The sequence below is a fragment of the Chiloscyllium plagiosum genome, unplaced genomic scaffold (assembly GCF_037043375.1).
Source record: "Chiloscyllium plagiosum isolate Xiang-an unplaced genomic scaffold, Cpla_swu_hap1 HiC_scaffold_30, whole genome shotgun sequence".
Taxonomy (NCBI): domain Eukaryota; kingdom Metazoa; phylum Chordata; class Chondrichthyes; order Orectolobiformes; family Hemiscylliidae; genus Chiloscyllium; species Chiloscyllium plagiosum.
In genome coordinates, this window is record NW_028270168.1 from 12,607,030 (window position 1) to 12,627,947 (window position 20,918).

Here is a 20,918-nt window from a genome sequence, read left to right on the forward strand (position 1 = left end):
GGGATTCCGTGTTCCCCGCCCCTTCAGCGGTCACATGACCCTAACAGTACTCCTTCCCGCCAGTGGGGTGTGTGCAATCTACTGAAAGGTGCCGTGTGTGGATGGGGGAGATTGCTCCAGTGGTCAACAATTCTCAGTGTCATCAAACCAAGACAAAGGTGCCCTATGAAGTATTCTTTTGTTTTAAGAGAGGTGTAGTTACTTTAAGCCTGTTAGCTGTTGACTAAAGTAAACTTATGAATTTAAATGTTGTTTTCTTCTTTTCAAATCCCTCCAGTTTAGAATAACAGGGACCTTATTGAAACATGCGTACTGTAACATTATTTATATCTAAATATAATTTATTTAGAGTTTGGATGTTGAACTCGTGGCATGAAAGCTTAAGTCAGTGTGCATGAGGGGTTTGATGATTAACTTCACTGTATTTTTGAAACTTCTTAAAAACTATTATGAGAGTGATACATCCTTCAATGTTAGTGTGAATTTGTTTGTATTGGGAGACTTTTGCCAGCAGATAGACTAAACATTGAAAAGATAAGTTTTTCTGACAATTGGCAATGGATTTATAGATTCTTAATTCCAGATATATATTGAATTCAAGTTCCACCTTTTACCATGATGGGATTTGAACCCAGGTTCCCAGGACATTACCTGGATTTCTGGGTTAACAGTCCAGTGAAACTATCACTAGGCCATTGCATCTCCTCATTAGTGCATTACTCAAGGTGGAGGAAAAGAAATTTGGGAATGTAAACTAATTTATGGTAATGAAGAATTCAAATTTTCATTCCTGAAAATTTAAAGCCTTATCTAGCTTCAGTAAAGGTGCAGTCCTGGTAGATATATAGGAAATCTCTCAGTTACAGATAGGAAGATAGTCAGATGGAAAATGGCAAGGCATTGGTTGGAATGGAAAATCTTTGATAGTCGAGGCACTAATTTTAGAGAACAGATGGAGAGATGCCAAAATAATAAAACAGAAAGGTTAGAATCAGGAAACTTAAGGAAATAAATGTGTTTTCATTGTAATAAGACTGGACATACAATTGCTGGAAGTTAAATGGGAGACCGATTTGAAGTTGTAGGAATGTCGAAGTAATCTCCAGAATGGGGGAATCACAAAAAGAAATAAGTATTCAAACTGTAGTGGTAGTACAAAGAATGTGTTTTCTTAGAAGTGTACTAAGAAGGACAGAGTTCAGGATGGTCATGACGATTTCTTATTGAATATCCACAAGGAGAATCAGACCGCTGGAGATTGAGTATTTTATCTCAAAGATCCTTCCTTATGTTTTGAATTAATGAGGTAAACCTGTAGGGATATTGAGTAACATTAGCACAAGTCAGTTATTGATGTGGATTGATGTCTTCCAGAAGGCATAACAAAGGAGAAGTATTCACTGGAGATCTACACTGAGTGTAGAAACCAATCGCATTGTACAGAGATGGATTAAAGAGTTATCTGGTAAATGGAGGTTATTGTAGGAATTGTGAATGAAAATTCTTTTCAAAGAAGTTGATTTCATTTTGGGTAGTGACATGGCTGGTTCAAGAATACTGCCTTAAACAAGATTTGGAGATGCCGGTGTTGGACTGGGGTGTACAAAGTTAAAAATCACACAACACCAGGTTATAGTCCAACAGGTTTAATTGGAAGCACACTAGCTTTCGGAGCGACGCTCCTTCATCAGGTGGTAGTGGAGGGCTCAATCCTAACACACAGAATTAAAAAGTGAGATAACGAGTTTTACATAAATTCATGCAGTTTTTGAGCAAAGTACAATGTAACCCTGCAAGTACAAATTCACCCCACAAAATATATATGCGCATTTGGGTCTTTGTCTGTCTGTCTGGGTTGGGGGTTGTGAGTGTAGTGAGTGCAGAGTGTCTTAAGTCTGTGAGGGGGTGCATGTGTTCGTGTGGGAGTGTGTGTGTGTGTGTATCTGTGTGTATGTGTGTTCATGTGTATGAGTGTATAGGAGTGTGTGTGTGTGTAGTGCAATGGTGGTCACCTGTAATGTGACATGAACCCAAGGTCCCGGTTGAGGCCCTCCCTATGGGTACCGAACTTAGCTATCAGCCTCTGCTCGGCCACCTTTCTCAACTGCCTGTCCCAAAGTCCACCTTGGAGGATGGTCACCCGAAGGTCCGAGGCTAAATGTCCTGGACCACTGAAGTGTTCCCCAACTGGGAGGGAACCCTCCTGTCTGTTGATTGTTGTGCGGTGCCCATTCATCCGTTGTTGTAGCCTTTGCTCGGTTTCCCCAATGTACCATACCTCCAGACATCCTTGCCCGCAACGTATAAGATAGACAACGTTGGCTGAGTCACATGAGTACCTGCCATGTACAAGGTGGGAGGTGTCTCCATGTGTAATAGTGGTATCTATGTCCACACTTTGACACGTCTTGCAGCGCCTACCGTGACAGGGTTGTATGGAGTTGTCCTGAGAGCCGGGCAGCTTGCTACAAACAACGATCTGTTTGAGGTTTGGCGGTTGTTTAAAAGGCATGTGTTGTTTAAAACACATCGATAATGTGTTGCAGGTCACGAAGAACATGGCGTAATTTTTCAGCTCCTGGGAAATACTGAACAATGAAGGGTACCCTGTTGGTTGCAGCACGTGTGTGTCTCCTGAGGAGGTCATTACGGTTCCTTGCTGTGGCACGTCAGAACTGGCAGTCGATGAGTTGGGCATCGTACCCCGTTCTTGTGAGGTCATCTCCAAGTACTTCCAGGTGTCCGTCACATTCCTCCTCATCTGAACAGATCCGTTGTATGCGTAGGGCTTGTCCATAGGGAATGGCTGTTTTAATATGTTTTGGGTGGAAGCTGGAGGAGTGTAGCATTGTGAGGTTGTCTGTGGGTTTGCAGTAGAGTATGGTGCTAAGGTGTCCATCCTTGATGGAGACGCATGTGTCCAAGAATGAGACAGACAGTTGAGAGTCGACAATGGTGAGTTTGGTGGATGAAACTTGTTGATGTCACTGTGTAGTTTTATCAGTGACTCCTCACCATGGGTCCAGAGGAAGAAAATGTTGTCAATGTACTGGTGTACAATGTTGGTTGAAGATCCTGCATAGAGAAGTCTTGTTCGAACCTGTGCATAAAAATGTTAGCATATTGCAGTGCAAATATGGTCCCCATGGCTGTTCCGTGTGTCTGGATGAAGAACTGGTTGTCAAAGGTGAAGACGTTGTGATCAAGGATAAAGCAGATGAGTTGTAGGATGGTGTTTGGAGATTGGCAGTTGTTGGTGTTGAGTGCTGAGGCTGTTGCTGCGATGCCATCCTTGTGGGGGTTGCTGGTGTAGAGTGCGGAAACGTCCATTGTGACGAGGAATTTTCCCAGTTTGACTGGTCCGTGGGTGCTGAGTTTCTGTAAGAAATCCGTAGTGTCGCGACAGAAGCTGTCTGTGTCGATGTGTGCGATCTTCTTGGAGATCCTCTCCACTTTAAGCCGGCGGTTAGTGGTGTCGATAGTAGTCATGATTTGGAGATGCCGGTGTTGGACTGGGGTGTACAAAGTTAAAAATCTCAACACCAGGTTATAGTCCAACAGGTTTAATGGGAAACACACTAGCTTTCGGAGTGACGCTTCTTCATCAGGTGGTAGTGGAGGCCTCAATCCTAACACACAGAATTTATAGCAAAAATTTACAGTGTGATGTAACTGAAATTATACATTGAAAAATTGAATGTCTGTTAAGCCTTTCATCTGTTAGAATACAGTGATAGTTTCACTTCTTTCACATGCACACATATTTTGTGGGGTGAATTTGTACTTGCAGAGTTACATTGTACTTTCTCAAAAACTGCATGAATTCATATAAAACTCTGTTATCTCACTTTTTAGATTAGAATCAATCTAAATATCATGGCATAGACAGAGAACACAGGGGGCCAACACCTTCAACATATTGCCTAGCTATCACTAATTGTTAACAGCTAACCCGAGAATGCAACTTTTTAAAAACCAAGGTTTTGTTACTTACACATGAAAGAAGTGAAACTAACAGATGAAAGGCTAAACAGACAATCAATTTTTCAATATGTAAATTCAGTTACATCACACTGTAAATTCTTGCTATAAATTCTGTGTGTTAGGATTGAGCCCTCCACTACCACCTGACGAAGGAGCATCGCTCCGAAAGCTTAGTGTGCTTCCAGTTAAACCTGTTGGACTATAACCTGGTGTTGTGTGATTTTTTTTTTATCCTTAAACAAGGGTGATGGAACAACCAGTGGAGGAAAAACAAATTGAAATTTACAAGAGGAACATCCTAACATTATTTTTTTGACTGTGTTGTGACTTAAGCCAAGGCACAGAGGATTAGACAGAAAAGAAAAGGAATCTATGATGCAGGAAGTTGATTTGGCAATTCAGTTACTGGAAATGTAAGGAAAAGGGTGATGGTAAAGAGAATGAGGCTGATATGTTAAGTTCATCTTCATGAATAGAAACGCAACAAACAGATTCACATATATAGGAGTTATACCAAACATCCAACTCCGAAATTGAATTAGAAACAGTATCTGAGTATTGCTACATGGAAGACAAAGTATAAATGAGGAACTGGAGACCACCACAGATACCAGCCTATGAGGAAAGTGTAATGTTCCATCAGCCAATTGTGCCCAGTATTAAAAATATTGACTAAAAGTTCATTTTACTGTTTTGCTAAGTTATCATATAACAAAAAAAAAATCTTAATGTTGACTCCTGAGGAACCCCTACATACATACTTGTATCACATAAACTTGCATTCACCACTTTGCTCTTTCTTGAGCCTATTCCTCAAACAATGTTATGCTCATTAATTATGTATCTTTTATGCCATCACTTCAATACTTGTGCTTCTGTTTTCTAGTAAAGTCTGTTATACAGCACTGTTAAAGTACAGATTTTGAGATGGCCCAGGGAATCCCTTATGGACTCAGACTTGTAAGCCCCTCTCCTCCCTCTCTCTCTCTCTCTCTCGGTTTGTCCTGGAGATCGTACTCTTTGGAAGTCTGGAATAAAAATACCTCTTACTGACAGATTAGTTTAATTTTAGTCATCCCCTTTATTTACCAATAGCATCACTGTTACAACATTACACTGATACCTATAAGCTAAACTAACTAGCTTCTAATAACCTAGGAGAGTAGGGTACCATCTCTTTAAGTGCCCCAGCAGGCTACTCCGATGTACTGCTACAAAGTGGTTTCCTTTTACACACGTTTACAAAAGCCTTGCATGTTCTTAATTAGACAGATAACAGTGAAAGACAATAATTCGTAAGGAAGAAAAGTTGATTGACAGGTCTGTGTATGCTTGACTAATCACTCGTACAGGCCCTAAGCCATTCATCAGGTAGGAAAAACATACCCAGCTGAGTTAGGTGCCTGTTAGCGAGATAAACTCTTATCATAAAGAGGTACCAGCCTGAGCCAATTGGAGAGTTCATAAGGTAGCCTTGCGCAGCTCACATGTCCGATACAATTGTTTTACAAACTGGCTCCTTAGCAAGGAGGACGAACTTTTGACCACAAAATAACTTCCTGACACATTGTGCCAGAATCTCTTCAATGTTAGGCCTAGAATAATTTCTAAGCTAGGAGCAGACTCTGGCTTTGTAAGCACAGAATCATTCTGTTCGTGAGGCTGAGATGTTACCATAAGGTTGCATTTAAACTGATTCATTAGTGTTCTAATTAAACATGCTTTCTTTTCAGGGTTGTGATTCAAATTCAAATAAGACATGAGATCTGATTAGTTAGAATTGACAGTGGGGCAGTCTGTAAGGTCTGTAGAGTGGTCTGCAAGAACAGCACATAAGTTAAAGCTTCACTGATATTACCTTTTACTGAGTTTGTATTTAATAACCGGTAATGGCTACTCAATATCATCATAAAGTCCAAAATTGCAATTAAGTCCAATCCATAGCAGATAAGCACTAAGAGTTCATTTTCCATTGGCTTCAACAGCCTCAGCACTAAAATGATCTCTCTCCCTAGTGTCCTTTTGAACTCTCAAGTCAGGGTCTTGTAACAGGTAAGATGTTTTTCTCTCTGTGTCTGCTCCACTTGCAAGGGGTAATAAGAATCCATTATAATTGACAGGATCTGACCATCAGTTACAAGGCTTTTGATAGTACTGAGTTTCGTTTCAGGGTCAGAATCAAACACTGTCATTAATTTCACAAGGGAACGGCAGTGAATGTTATCACTTGGTATCCTGTTCACACAGATTCACCGATGCTAAGGCAAATGTTCTTAATTGCTTTAGAGCATCCTGTTATCACTTGGTGAGCACAGATGTCCCTATCTTCTGCAATCCTTGAGTTCCCCCCCCCTTTTTTCTGAGCCTTCCTGCCTGTTTATTTTCTAATGTGCAGCAAATGTGTTCTATAGTTCAGCATTGCATTTTAGTCTAAATGTTTACAGACAAGTTTTAAGGCTATAGACTTTCTCAGGATTTCATAAAACGATTTTTGTGAAGTCCCTCAATTCAGTATCTACTACACTACCTTCATCTAGCCTCTGTTACTTAATCGAAGCACTCAATCACATTAGCCAGATCTGAATTACCTTTGGCACACCCATGCTGGCTGTCCATTAATTTGGCTTGTTAGTCTGGGGGTTTGTAGTCTGGATGAGTTGTAGAAAGATATGAGAGGACCTGTGCTCTGTTCCCAGATGACCCCTCATTGGGGGAACCAAATGCAACATTTCCAAGTTTATTGATGACAAAACTGGGTGAGTGGGTTTGAGAGTTGTGAGGAGGATGTGGAAAGGCTTCAACGTGACCGAGACAAGTTGAGTGCATGAGCAAACACATGGCAGAAGCAGTACAACATAGCTAAATATGAAGTTGTACACTTCATTGTGAAAAAAACGATGTATTTAAAAGTGTAGATATATAAAGGAATCTAGGTGTCCTTGAAGCCCTTCCTGATGCTGCCTGACCTGCTGTGAATTTCTGCCACCACAGACTTGACTGCAATCGCCAGCATCTGCAGTCCTCACTTTCATCCTTGAAAACCAGTCAGTAAAAGTAGGCAAGTTGGTGCAGTTAGAATTAGGAAGACAAATGGTATATTGACCTTCATTGCAAGAGGACTTGAGATCAGAAGTAGAGATGACTTACTGTAGTTATACAGGGCCATAGTACAATCACACCTGGAGTATTGCATGTAGCTTTGGTCTCCCTACCTAAGAAAGTACATACTTGCCTTAGAAGCAGAGCTATGGAGGGTACTGCCATCCCTATTAATTCTGTTTTTCCCTCTCTTTTTGTTGGTTGCCTTATTGTTGATGGTGCCAGTATTTTCTGTCTTGTTTGGACTTACACTACTACTGTCTGTTACCATAGCACCCATGATGTAGCCAAGTATCTGAAACTGCCATTCTACAGTGCAAGAGAATGTGTCAGCTTCTAGAACAATTGATTCCTCTATCACTATGGCATTTTTAACTGTGTCATTATTCATTTTTCCTTAAACTGTTTCGTATGAGCATGTATCACATTGATATTCATTTGAGTTTCATTATCCTGTAGTTACTTTTTAATTTGAGCCAATTAGCTGCTTAGCTACTTTCATTTATCTTTAGCTTCTTACCTTATTTCCCTGTGTTTCCCTACAATTGTTCCAGTAAGTATTCAATGTAAGTATCTGATGGAGAGACCAAGCTACCAATTTGAATACAATCTTCTCTCTCCATAATCTGTTGCATTATGAATTGTAACAAGATAGCAAAGCAAATCAAAATACTGTCTGGCAGAAAAGTGGAGTTTTGGATTATCAGATCAGCCAGGATCTTATTGAATGGTAAAGCAAACTTGATCAGCTGAATGGCCTACTTCTGATCCTACATCTTATGAATGTATAAGCTTAAATTAATCTTGAGCATAGTGTGAAGCATTGATGTCAAAGTATATGCTGTTGACAAATAAGATAGAAAAACTCCAAAACATTTTTTTTCTTGTTCTGGGATGTTGGGGTCACTGGCTCGGCCTGTATTTATTGCCCTTCTCTAATTATCCAGTCAAGAGTGAACCACATTCCTGTATCTTTGGAGTTACATGTAGCCACACCAAAGATGGCAGATTTCCTTCCCTAAAGGATGTTAGTAAACCAGGTATGACAATCGGCAGTACTTATGTGGTTGATTTTAGGCTAGCTTTTTATTCCAGACTTCATTGAATTCAAATTTCATCATCTCTGGTTTGCACACATGATTCCAAATCCTGAGTCTGTGATCTTTGAACTAGTAGCCCAATGACATTCCCATTATGCCACCAAATCCTCTCATAAGCATATTTCCTCCTGTTCTACATTCATAACTTAGAAAGAAAGAAAGACTTGTATTTATATGGTAGATTTAACAACCTCAATGTCCCAGAGTATTTTTGAATTACAGCCACTGGTGATATGTTTAAAACGTGGTAGCCAGTTTGGACACAGAGCTTCCAGAAGCAACAACATGATAATGATCAGATAATTTGCTTTTCTGATGTTGATTGAAGGATAGATATTTGCTAGGACACTGGGGAAAACTGCACTACTCTTGTACAAAATAGTGTCATGAGTTGTTCAAGTTCAGTTGTCAGCATGGTTCTGGACTTGCTTTTCCTACATTTAGTATGAGATCATTTCAGAGTTATCTAATTTCTAGACTGAAAAGCTTAAACTTCTCTCGTCTATCATCAAAACTAAGTTTGCTCATCTCTCGTCTTTGCACCACTCAATTTCACCATGCACCTATATTCGCTGGAGAAACCTTTTTATATATCTCAACTAGATTTGGATGCAATGCTCGTGGAACGGCCTGGCTAGAATCTCTCTACACCTCAGCATGCCTCCAACTTGCATTTTACTATTTTGACTACAGTGTATTTTTTCTCTCCTGTCTTCATCAACTATTGGTATTGGCCTTTTCAAGTAAAGTTCCCAGAAAGTGAATGTCCACTCGAAAATGTCATTGCATCATTACTGTCATAGAGTCCTACAGTACAGAGACAGGTCCTTTGGCCCAAACTGGTCCATGCTGACCAAAAATGTCCATCCACGCTAACCCCATTTCCCTGCACTTGGCCCATATCCTTCTAAACCTTTCCTATCTATGTATTTGTCCAAATGCCTTTTAAATGTTAACGTACCCGCCTCAACCACTTCTGCTGGCAGCTTATTCCATATGCGTACCACCCTCTGTTTTTTAAAAATAAAAAGTTGCCCCTCAGGTTCCCTTTTATTCTTTCCCCTTTAACCTAAAACTGATGCCCTCTAGTCCTCAATTCCCCAATCCTGGGAAAAAGACGGAGTGCATTCACCCTATCCATGCCTCTCATGATCTTCAAAACTTCTATAAAATCCCTGTCCATCTCCTATGCTCTAAAGAAAAAAGTCCTAGCTTTTCCAACTTCTTCCTATAACTCAAAGCCTTGAGTCCTGGCACCATCCTTGTAAATTTCTTTCGTCTTTCTTTAGAACTTTTGGGTAAAGAATCTAACTATCCAAAATGTAATATGATGCACCAAATATTAAGCATAACTAATACACCAGTTGAAAGTAATGAAATGCAATCCAGAGAAATATGACATAAAATTGATTCAAATGATGTGAGAAGGAACCTAATTTCGAATAAGCTCAATAATTTCTGGTTCTTTGGTCTCAATGCGTTCTATCTTCAATGGACTCCATTCAGTATCGATGCAGATGGGTTCTGAATGTTGTATTAGGCATAAGTTGTTCTGAAGAAGGAGCACTGGATTCAAAGTGTTAATTCTACTTTCTCTTCACTAATTCTACCACATCTGCTGAGTTTCTCCAACAATTTGTTTTTGTTTCAGATTTCCAGCATCTGTATTTTTTTGTTTTCTTACGTAAGTTGTCAGACAAAAAAACCTACAGAATGGCCATGGTTAATCTATCTTGGAGTTGTTTTTCTTTTTGGAATCTCCTCTAAAACTACTAAAGAAAACCTAAAGCATAAACAGAAAGTGCAGGAAATCTCAGCAATGCTTACTGCAATCTCTTCCATTCTGAGAAAAGGTTATGAAACTCGAAAGGTTAACTCTGATTTCTCTCCATAGATGCACCCAGATCTGCAGAGAACTTCTAGATATTTCTGTTTTTGTTTCTGATTTACATATCTTCAGTTCTTTTGGTTTTTTTTACTTAAAAAACATGACACTTTGCTTGATTCCTCCTTAGAGTCTGTTCCAACTGAAACTCTATTTCAATTTCAAATGCTTTGTCCCACTTGAATTCCAGTAGTTAAGCACCTGTAAACATATTTATGCAGTGTTTTGACCTGCGTTCTTCCCCATTTATGGAATGTTAGTGACCGGTACACATGCAAAGCATATTTGTTGGAAGCAAGGTGGGGTAGGGATACTACCACTGTGCCAGAAGAACCCCATAACAAGTCAGACTGGGCCAAATCATCTTGCAAGTATTGTGAAGCAACCTGTTCAGATATGTTGAGACATTCAATGCATTGGTGGGATCTAAACCCAGACTTTCTAGCCCAGAGGCAGTGACCCTAACATTATGCCAAAATAGTCATCTAAGTTTTCATGGATATTGCATTTCTGAGGGGCAGCTGTGTTGTTGAAAGTGCCATTTCATCATTACAAAGTTAGTCTAAATTTCCTTTAGAAGTTAGTGCAAGAAATCCAATTTAAAGAGCAAGGATTCTTGATCAAAAAACAACTTCAGAATCATAGACGGACTGATCATTCATCTCAACTACTATTGTGGAATCCTGTTGTGCACGTTTTCTTACATAACAACAGAGACTCAATTTCATAAATTGATTAGTTTGTTGCAAAGAACTCTGAGATGGGCTGGAAATGTGCCAAGAGGCAAATAAGTGTAAGCTGCTCTTGTCTCCATGTCTGGCAGATTGGAATTGAAATAACTCCACAGTATGCTGTCACTGAGTCAACATATGAACAGTCCTTGACTGTAAGAATTCCTAGAATCATAGAATCCTGACAGTGTGGAAGTAGGCCATTTGACTCATCAAGTCCACAGCAATCCTCCAAAAAGCATCCCTCCCAGACCCATTTCCCCCAACCTATAACCCTGCACTGCCCATGACTAATCCACACATCTGTAGACACTAGGCAGTTTAGCATATTGCTCGTAATCTGTACGTTTTAAGACTGGGAGGATAGCCACTGCCGATATACGAAGATAGTGCAAACTCCACACAGACAGTTGCCTGAAGGTGGGATCAAACCCAGGTACTTGGCACTGTAAGGCAGCAGTGCTAACCACTGAGCCGCTTTGCTGCTTCATTCATAGTACTGTCAGGTTCAGTGTCAGGTGCCAGAGTGTTAGTATCTCTGACACTCATCCTTTTTATTCCTCGGGGCTCCCTGATTGGACCAGGTTAACAGTCTCGGTCAGGAAATCATATTCCATGAGGTTCAGCTGACTGACCTCATTATAATGATACATCCCTCTTATTCTGAGTCCAGGGATAGAGGCCAATCCTTTTTCTTGGAGAGCCCCCATGGGTCTTTTTAGCACTGGGTCAGATTCCTCCCACTCATCATCCCATGTGCCTCTGAGGACTCGCTGCTGATTGCTCAACTACCCACCTTTTCACTGCCCATACTGCAACCGCCCCCCTTCCTATAAACATTTGCAATTTATTTTTTACTTCTATTTCTGGTCTCTTCTTAGCCACTATTTTAATTGCTCCACCTTTTATCACAGTGCCTTGACCCTGAAATCTGAATTCCTTCAGAAAACGTATCCACTTCCCTGTCCCTCACTCTCTCTTTCTCACTCTCTTATTCTGTAATTCTTTAAATTTCTCCTTAAAACTCCCTCTGACAAAAATTTTGGTCACCTGATCTGATGTCTCCTTCCTTGGTTTAGTGGCAAATTCTCCTTCACAATGCCTTTGTGAAACACCATAGGGTATTCTGTGATGCTAAAAGTTGGCTATAGCTGTAAATTGTTGTTACTGTTCCTTTGTGATCTGATTTCTGTTCTGATTTTTTTTTTTCTTTTGCCATTTATCCTGCCCATAAACTAAATCTGTGCTAGAGTTGTTGTTCTTTTAGGAACCACCTCTTAAACTGTTTAAGAAAATGTTGTCACATTCCTGAATTCCTCTTTAATGTATCTATTACAACTACAATGCAATGAAACGTCAAACCCTTTGACCCATTTCAGTTCCAGGAGCTTGGTTCCTGTAAACTTTATGAAGTTACTCTTGCAGTATTTGTCTTGTGTTCTCCCCCATTTACGGAATGTTAGTAACCAGTGCACATGCCAATCATTTTTTATTGGAACCAAGGCGCAGCATTTCTTTGTCTTTGATGTACTCCCAACGATCCTAATAGAAGGACTGAGCTCTGTATGCAGTGGCTCATCATGCTAAGAGCTCTCTGGTATTATTATGCATCAACACTGCCCCCAGCAAACCCACCCCCACCTCAGATACCTTCCCCTGCAACCAGAAGAATCATTCCCTTTGATAGTCCTTGGTTTGCACCACTCTTCTTCTCCCCCCCCAGGTAACTTCCCCTGCAACTGGAAAAGATGCAAATCCTGCTGGAATGCTACCCACCTCACTTGCCCTAACAGAGCCCTAACAGCCCTTCCAGATGGACAGAGTTTCACCTGCCTTGCTTCCAACCTAGTTTACTGCATCAGGTGCTCCTGATGTGGTCTTCTCTATTTTGGGGAGACCAAACGTAAACTTGGGAAATGGTTCGCCGAGTATCTCAGCTGGGCCCACAGAGGCCAGCCAGACTTCCCAGTCACAGCCCATTTTAAATACCCTTCCTACTCCCTTTTCGACGTGACCATCTTCGGCATCCTCCATTGCCCCAACAAATCAAATTGCAAATTGGAGGGCCAACACCTCATCATGCACCTAGTCAACCTGCCGGAGGATTCAAAATTGAGTTCTACAATTTCAAATAACCTCCTTTCCCAACCCCTGACTCCCCAGCCCCTCCCCCTTCCTTCCACTCCTCCCTGCCACCAACCGGATTCATTCCTCCCATTGGCCAATCAGGTCATACCCTCTACCTGTCTTCACCTATCCCCACTTCACCACCCTGCCCCCAACACCCCCTTTATCTCCCACTATACCCACCCCCAGTCCTGAAGAAGGGTTACCCAAAACATTGACTTCTCAACCCCTTGATGCTGCCTGGCTTGCTGTGTTCTGCCAGCCTCCTGCCTGTCTACTCTAATATTCTGTCAGCAGTTGGAAATAGAACATATGGCTCCAGCAAGTTTAACGTCAGAGTGAAACTGAAACTTGCAAGTTTTGATTGTTGCTATGGAGAACATTGCTTTCAATTGTTTGGCAACTACATGTATGATTCATTTGTTATTTTTGAACCATTTTGGGGTGCTTCTTCGTAATTCTACTAATTGTTAATGATTCTTTAACCCAAATTCTACTCTGGTAGAGCCAGCACTTACTTGTTATGCAGGTGACCTTCACAATCACACTTACGCACAACAGTTCGTCATATTATGCAGTGATTCCAGTCCCTACACCCAGGCTTTTGCAGCTGTCATGTGAAAGCAAACTCAACTGTGAACTTTAAAGCCTCAATTAAATTGGCAGAAATGCTCTGCAGTTTAAATGGAATTAGACATTGTTGTTCAATCAAAACCTTTTGTTTCTCTTTTATTGATCTGAGAGATGTTTTTTGCTGTGGAATAAAAAGAAAATTGCTGAAACACACAGCAGAGAGAAAAGGTGAGTTTAAATATCAGCAAGAAATCACATTTTACTCTGCAGCTGGTTGGGTTTTCGACTTCTTACGAGGTAAGCATAGGAACAGGAATATGGTCTGATAACTAACAAACCCCAATTTAGCGAGTTTTGAGAAGATTTGTAGCTCAGGTTAAGGTTCTGGATGTAGGTTTGCTTGCTGAGCTGGAAGGTTCATTTTCAGATGTTTCATCACCCTACTACATAACATCTTCAGTGAGCCTCGGATGAAGCACTGCTTTGTCCAGAGGTTCACTGAAGATGTTACCTAGCATGGTGACGAAACGTCTGAAAATGAACCTTCCAGCTCAGCGAGCAAACCTACACCCAGAACCCCCCTTCAACTTCAGAAAGACCTCAGACTGTGGTCTTCCCCCACAGCAGCTGACCTAAGCTTTAGTGCATACCTCAGCATATATATTGGACCTTAAATTGTGCCAGTCTGCAAGACTCAGTCAACATCAGTTCAACAGGATGAGGCTCAACAAAAACCACCGCATCTGTCTCCAGACTTGCTTTGGAGGTGGTGCAGACCGACGAGGTGTACATTAAACATCTCTCAGGTCATGCCCTTCTCATCACCAGCCAAGTGATATCTTGGTGCTTGTTGGAAAGTTCTGGTGATATGGCATTCTGCCAATGACTTTGACAGTCCCTTCAGGGGATAACCTAACTGACTTCATTCTCTCCTTTTCCCTCTGGGTCTCAAGGACACTATGTGCTGACCACTCCCTGATGAACTTGCAAGTTTCTGCACGAAGGACAGCTGAAATGGAACCGTCCAACTACCTGGAGTGTTCAGTGGCAACAAGGCCAGTTCCATTCTTCATAACACCAGGGATAGGTGAACCCTCAGTATGTAGTGAGACTTGATGTTTGCATACCAAGGGTCTACTCACAGTTTGATGCAGGTATATACAAAGGTGGCCATCAGGATGAAGGCAGTGTTAGGTACATTCTTATCCAGAGTTTTGTGCATGGTGGCCCTGCGGTTCATCTTCAACCTCCCAGATGAAGTGGAATGTGCCTCGAGTGACTACGACGGCACAGTTTCGGGTAATGGGCCATACCTGTGCCACATACAACAACAGAGAGTGCCTCATAATTGATGACCAGGTTTTCACCCATGATGGAGACCCAGCAGTGTTCCCAAAAGACCAGTTTCTGCTTCACCTTGGCAATGTGTTCCTCCCAAGATTTTGTGCACGCCTGAGCCACTCCGACTCCTATTCCCAACACCTTCAAGTAATCTGTCCTGACGGTGAAGAGGATAAAGGATCGGTAAGCCCAATTTCCAAAGCTCATGGCCTCGCTTTTGTCTTGATTTACATTGGCTCCTGAGGCCAGTTCAAACTGGTCGCAGATCCTTGTGAATCTGCTCACTGACGGCGGATCTGAGCAGAAAATGGCAATGTTATCCATGTACAGGGAGGCTTTGACTTGCAGGCTTCTGCTGCCTGGAATAGTCACCACTCTCAGACTTGCCTTCTTCCCTAGGGACTCAGCAAAGGACTCTATACAACACACAAACAAGGCAGGAGAGAATGGCAGCCCTTCCTGACTCCAGGTCAGATCAGGAAACTTTCTGATTACTACCCATTGATTGAGACTGTACTAAGAATGTTGATGTAGAGCAATCGGATCCAATTGCAAATTCCGTCCCTAAAGCATGTTCAACATGTAGGTGTGCAATATCCTGTCAAAGGCCCTTCTCCTGATTGAGGCTGATGAGGCAAGCGTCCATGCCTTTGCCCTGCATGTAAGCAATCATATCTCTGATCGCCTACATGCAGGGTAGGAGCATGAAGCTCTGAGTATAGCACTGTCATGTGGGCAAAAGTTCATCTCTGCACTACCTTTACCTTCTGATTCAGAGAATTTCATAGATTTCCCTTTCTCTTTTAAATTAGGACAGGTTGTTATCCCTCATTGTAGCCCCTTTCAAATAGTTGGTCCGTAGTAGACAGGGAGAGGTGTCATATGCTCATAAGTTCAATCTGATTTTGGGGCCAAAATCCGATCAAATGTTTGGTCCTTTCTGCATGCTTTATGTACTGGCAGGTGGTGGAATATGAATTCCATAAAAGTCTGGAATTAAGAGCCAAGTGATAACCATGATATAATTGTTCATTCTCAGGAAAAAACCATCTGGTTCACGAATGTCATTTAGAGAAGTAAACTGCCCTGCTTTCCTTGTCTGGCCTCGGTGTGACTCCAGACCCAGAACAGTGTGGTTGCTCTGGGCAATTACGGATGGGCAATACATGGTGTACTAGTCAGCGATGCCGTCCACCTGTGAATACATTTTTTAAAGTGTTACATTGTGCCTAAAAAGGTGGTTGACAGAAAAACCTTTAGCTTTCTAAGTGTTTCTGAGCACCAATCCTTCAACAAGTTCAGGCTATCATGGCCATTCATTGTTGACATTTGCAGCTAGATGGAGAGAGAATTCTGGATTAGTGATGCTGGAAGAGCACAGCAGTTCAGGCAGCATCCGAAGAGCAGTAAAATCGATGTTTTGGGCAAAAGCCAAAAGAGAGAGAATTCTATTTCATTGAAGGTACATCAGCAATGTCTGAGCAGTTGCCTGTCACTGGAGGCTATCCCATCCTTCAGTTTCTGTTTCTCATCAAATTGTGAGCTTGCTTTCCCCGAGTGTAAGTATTTGTGAGGACTTGTCTAAAGAGAGTGGAACAAATTTGAGGACTGGGACAGCGAGATACGGGTACAAGAAGGTAGTAGGTCAAGGGCATTGTTGCTGGAATGCAGATGTGAGGTACCAGGAGAGAAGGTGTTGTGGAGCTGCAAGGTGTGTCATCCTGTAAAGTGCTGTGTCTTGGGAGAGGCGGTGTCTTGGCACTGGGCATTGTTCAGCCATCACCTGTCTTGCAACGTGAGGCGCTTGCTCCTTAACCCCAATAATGCTGTGTTTCTTCAGTTAGCAATTCTCCCCTCACCAGAATGGATGTCCTCTCTTACCAACCCTCCCTAACTGAAGAACCCAGAGGCTGGATACTGATGAAAAGAGCCTCAGCTAATTTCACCAATCATTAAAGCCAAGCTCTAGCCCTGGAAATAATTCAAGCATTCAGGGATAGATTAGGGACACTTGCTCCATATTCCTGTATTAGCCAAATTTAGACATAATGGCCAATTGGGTATTCCTATTGTGGCTTCCTTAGTGACAGAATGAAATATATTTATATAAGAAGCAATTTGGAGAAGTTCATATGTCCAATCCTGGAATGAGAACTTTAGAAAAAGTTGAGTCTATATTCATTGCTGTCCTGAAGAATAATAGGTGAACTGTCACATATTTCTTATCCTAAATCTATAAACACTGGATGGCTAAACTCCTCTTATAAATATGCAGTTTATATCTAGAGATCTATATTTCACCTATGTACATCAACCAACTCAAGGGCTACATGTTGACGTCTTGATATTAAATTCTTTAGCCAGTTCTCCACAAACCCATATGCACAAAATCTAATCGAGATGTACTTTCATTCAGATTACCATTTGGAGAGCATGGGGGTCACAAGAGCAGTAGCTGCTTGGAGCAAAACGTGTCAACTCGTTCTTTCTGAATAAGTATCTAATGTTGTCAAATACACCAACTCTTCCTCATTAATTGGCATTTCAATACTAGATCCAGTTTTGTCATTGAACTGATCAGGCATGCTGGAACCAATCCACCAGGGGAAGAATTATTCTTACAATCTCTAGTGCAGTATTCTTAATTCCTTTCAAATTGATCCCCATACTAATGCTTTAGCCTAATGTTATACAAGCCACGTTGCACTTTCCAAAAGTAATTGGGTGTTCAAGAAATTACGTGCTTATCATTATACATTGTAAGAACATTGGTAACAATACTGAGTCAATGCATCATCAGGTCACAGCTATTCTCTTTACCACAGTGGTACAACTGAAAACTAGGCTTCATAAGGCAACTACAGCACATGGCTGTCAAATTCAGTGCTGTCAGGATTATAAAAACAGATATTCACTAAGTTTCTAAGATATGTACCATAACATTTTAAATATTGCTCATCTCATCTTAAATGTGCCCAAGGAATCCTTTTGTTTAAACATATTAAAATAAGGAGAAGTTAAATATAATCTTCTAAATATGATAGAAATAGCAAGATAACTGTTATTTGAGTCTTTTTAGTGACTGAATAGTCTAAACTCCTAACTGCAGTCTCATAAGTCAGTGATATGCCAGCAGATTGTGTTAGTAATTCTGCCACATCCCACAAGGACTATCACATGAACCTCTTCCCATTGCACCACAACCCCTTTCACACCCCACTGTTCAAGCAATTTCAAAGTTGTTTGCTATCCCCTGTCATCCTTATGATTCTTCATTCCAAATATTCTCCACCAGCCACCTCTCCAGAACTAATTTCTTGCCACTCCTAGAGCCACACAAATTGAAGAACTCGAAAACCAACTTCTCCCTTGCCTTTCAAAATCTCTCCTTCCTCCAATTTCCATTTGGCCATTAAAACATAGCCCAGTTTGGATTTATTGAATCCATTTTCTTTCGACTTGGTGTTGTCTTGCTGGTCCTTTATCTATTCTTGGAGTTGAATCAAAACTTGATTCACATTATGATGTAATGAGAAATTTAGAGAATTGGGAACAATTTGGTACAGAGTATCCTCTAAACTGAAGCAAAAGTAACTGGATTAAATTTGGTGCAGAAAAACTAACTATAGTCTTCAATGGATCAAAGAATAACATCGAGCAAAACATCGATCAAAGAATAACATCGAAATCAAAACAACTGCAGACGCTGGAAATCAGAAATAAAATCACAAATTGCTGTCAAAATTCAGCAGATCTGGCAGCATCTGTGGAGAGCAAGCTGAGTAAATGTTTTGGGTGCAGTGGCCATTCAGAACTGATTGTAGCTGGGCAAATGTTGGTAATTACACTGATGACAGGGTGGCAAGAGAGGGCAAGAGTAAACAAAAGGTGGAGATGAATCCCAGGGGAGAGAACAGCAGCTGGGCAGACAAACCAATTGGAATGGTCAGCCTGGCAGAATTAATAGCTGTAAATCAGGGCCATTTGCAGTTGACTATACTTTCGTTGTGATAGCAGCCCATGTGATGACAAGAGCTAACGTATGGATGTTGGAGAAAGAGATCCCTTGCAGCCTTCAGGAATCAATATAGAGTTCAATAACTTTAGGGCCTGAGCAGCATCTTCTATGTCTGCTGTTCAATACAATTGATCTTTCTAAAACATCAAACAAAGTCTTCAGTCATATCTTCAATGTCACCTAACGTCTGTCTAAAGTGGTATCATGCATTCTTGTGAAAATAAAGGACTTGCAAAGTCTTGGATCTGCTGGTATACTTTTCTTGTTGCAAATAGTCCTGACTGTATTGTCATTAATTACTTTAGTGAAACACTCGACTGAAAATTTGCCAGTTCTTGTGTGGAATGTAAGACATTTTCCTGTCAGTTGATGGTAATCTTGTGGATTGAATTCACTGTGGAGAAATACCATTTTCCTTAACTCTTTTGGCAAATGAGTTTTGCAAACAAACCATCTGAGAAGTAGGGACAGGTTTTCTCCAAACTGTTCCTTCCTCCAAAGAAAAACGTATCGCCATTACAGGATGATAAAGCTTTGTTAATGGAATGTTTAGTATGTTTCACTGCTTGGACAGAGGTCATCTGCTGAAAAAAGTGTTGCTCGAAAAGTGCAGCAGGTCAGGCAGCATCAAAGGAGCAGGAGAATCGACGTTTCGGGCATCAGGCCATTCCTGAAGAAGGGCTTATGCCCTTGCTGCCTGACCTGCTGTGCTTTTCCAGCAACACTCTTTCAGCTCTGATCTCCAGCATCTGCAGTTCTCACTTTCTCCCAGAGGTCATCTGCTCTGAGCAACTCTGAAGAATGCACCCCTTAGCCTTGACATATTTCAGATTGACAGTTATCTACAAAGCCCCCTTGCGTAGATGTTGCCCAACTGAAAGGGAAGATCGAGTGTGCATAAAGTTTATACGTTATCAAACTTTGAAGAGCAGATTTGACGGCATTCATCAATGGATCCTGAAGTTTGCAATAGGAAGATACTTACTCCTACAGAGAAGCTCTTCAACAAAGGAGATTCTGAGAGGACAGCTCTCATGATGTAAGGTGCACAATGTGTGGAAGGTTGAAACTGGTTGTTATGTAAATTCTGGGTCAAAGTGTTGAACATCACTGGGTCCAATCTACGAAAAATGAATGGAAATATAGTAATGTTAAGATGGATTTTTTTATTTATCAGTTAGAAGGACAGTCACAATAAATATTGTATGATTAAGCTCTGAACATTTGTGCAGTTAGTCTCAGCACATTCCTATGGAATCCTTTCAATGATTATTTAAGGTTAATATTAACCCATTTAAATGACATAGATTGCAATCATTTTAGATTAACAAAGAAGGTTGCATTGAAACGTATCAAAATGTTTCTAAGCAAGTCACCAGAAGTGTCTAATATTAAGACATTTACCCTATATTAAACATTAAACCCTGATAAATCATGCAAATTGGGGTATCAGCAAGAGCAAGGGCCAAGTGAAGCCACAAGCTATCCATGAAAGCCTGGGATGTAATTTATCGAGCTAACAACTGACATGATGGAAAGTGGGTTAAAGAGAACTTTTTAAAATGTTAAGTGCAATGATCCAGGGTGGTGTCAGTGGTGGCATCAATAACTGACACACTAGGATCATTCAGTGTAGCTGATGGGAACTCTCACCCAGTGGCTGGAGAACCAGCCAAAGTTTATTTGGCAAAAAGACCAGCTGCTTTTAATGCTGGCTGTTAATTGCACAGCGACAGACCTTCCCAAGGACCATTGAAGTAGACATCCTGTCCTCTAAGAAATGAGCTGCAGGTCTATCAGAGGTCAGCAAAGCTACCAAAGAATGTTATGTTTCGATAAGGTCTCCTCTCATTCCTCTAATCTCTAATAAATACAAGCCTAACCTACTCAATCTCTCTTCTAAGAAAATCCCAGCAGCCATCACTTGATGCCAGTCCTGTCTGAACTCCTCTGCTGCTGAAACTCTCAGCCATTCTAGGTTTAGTGATTCCAGTGGATGCCTGACAGGTCTCCCACCTTTCACTCGACATCAATTTGTATTCATCCAAAACTTTGCTGCC

The 20,918-nt window shown here is 41.1% G+C and overlaps 1 long non-coding RNA gene across 2 annotated transcripts in view; it reads left to right on the forward strand.

The window, feature by feature from the left end:
• The first annotated feature begins 70 nt into the window (after window positions 1-70).
• Window positions 71-20,918, forward strand: part of LOC148142138 (uncharacterized) — a 44,264-nt gene continuing 23,416 nt past the window's right edge. For both annotated transcript variants that reach the window (XR_015752122.1, XR_015752121.1), the window contains exons 1-2: window positions 71-158; window positions 2,547-2,738. This is a non-coding gene — a long non-coding RNA (uncharacterized LOC148142138). The remainder of the gene's footprint in view (window positions 159-2,546; window positions 2,739-20,918) is intronic.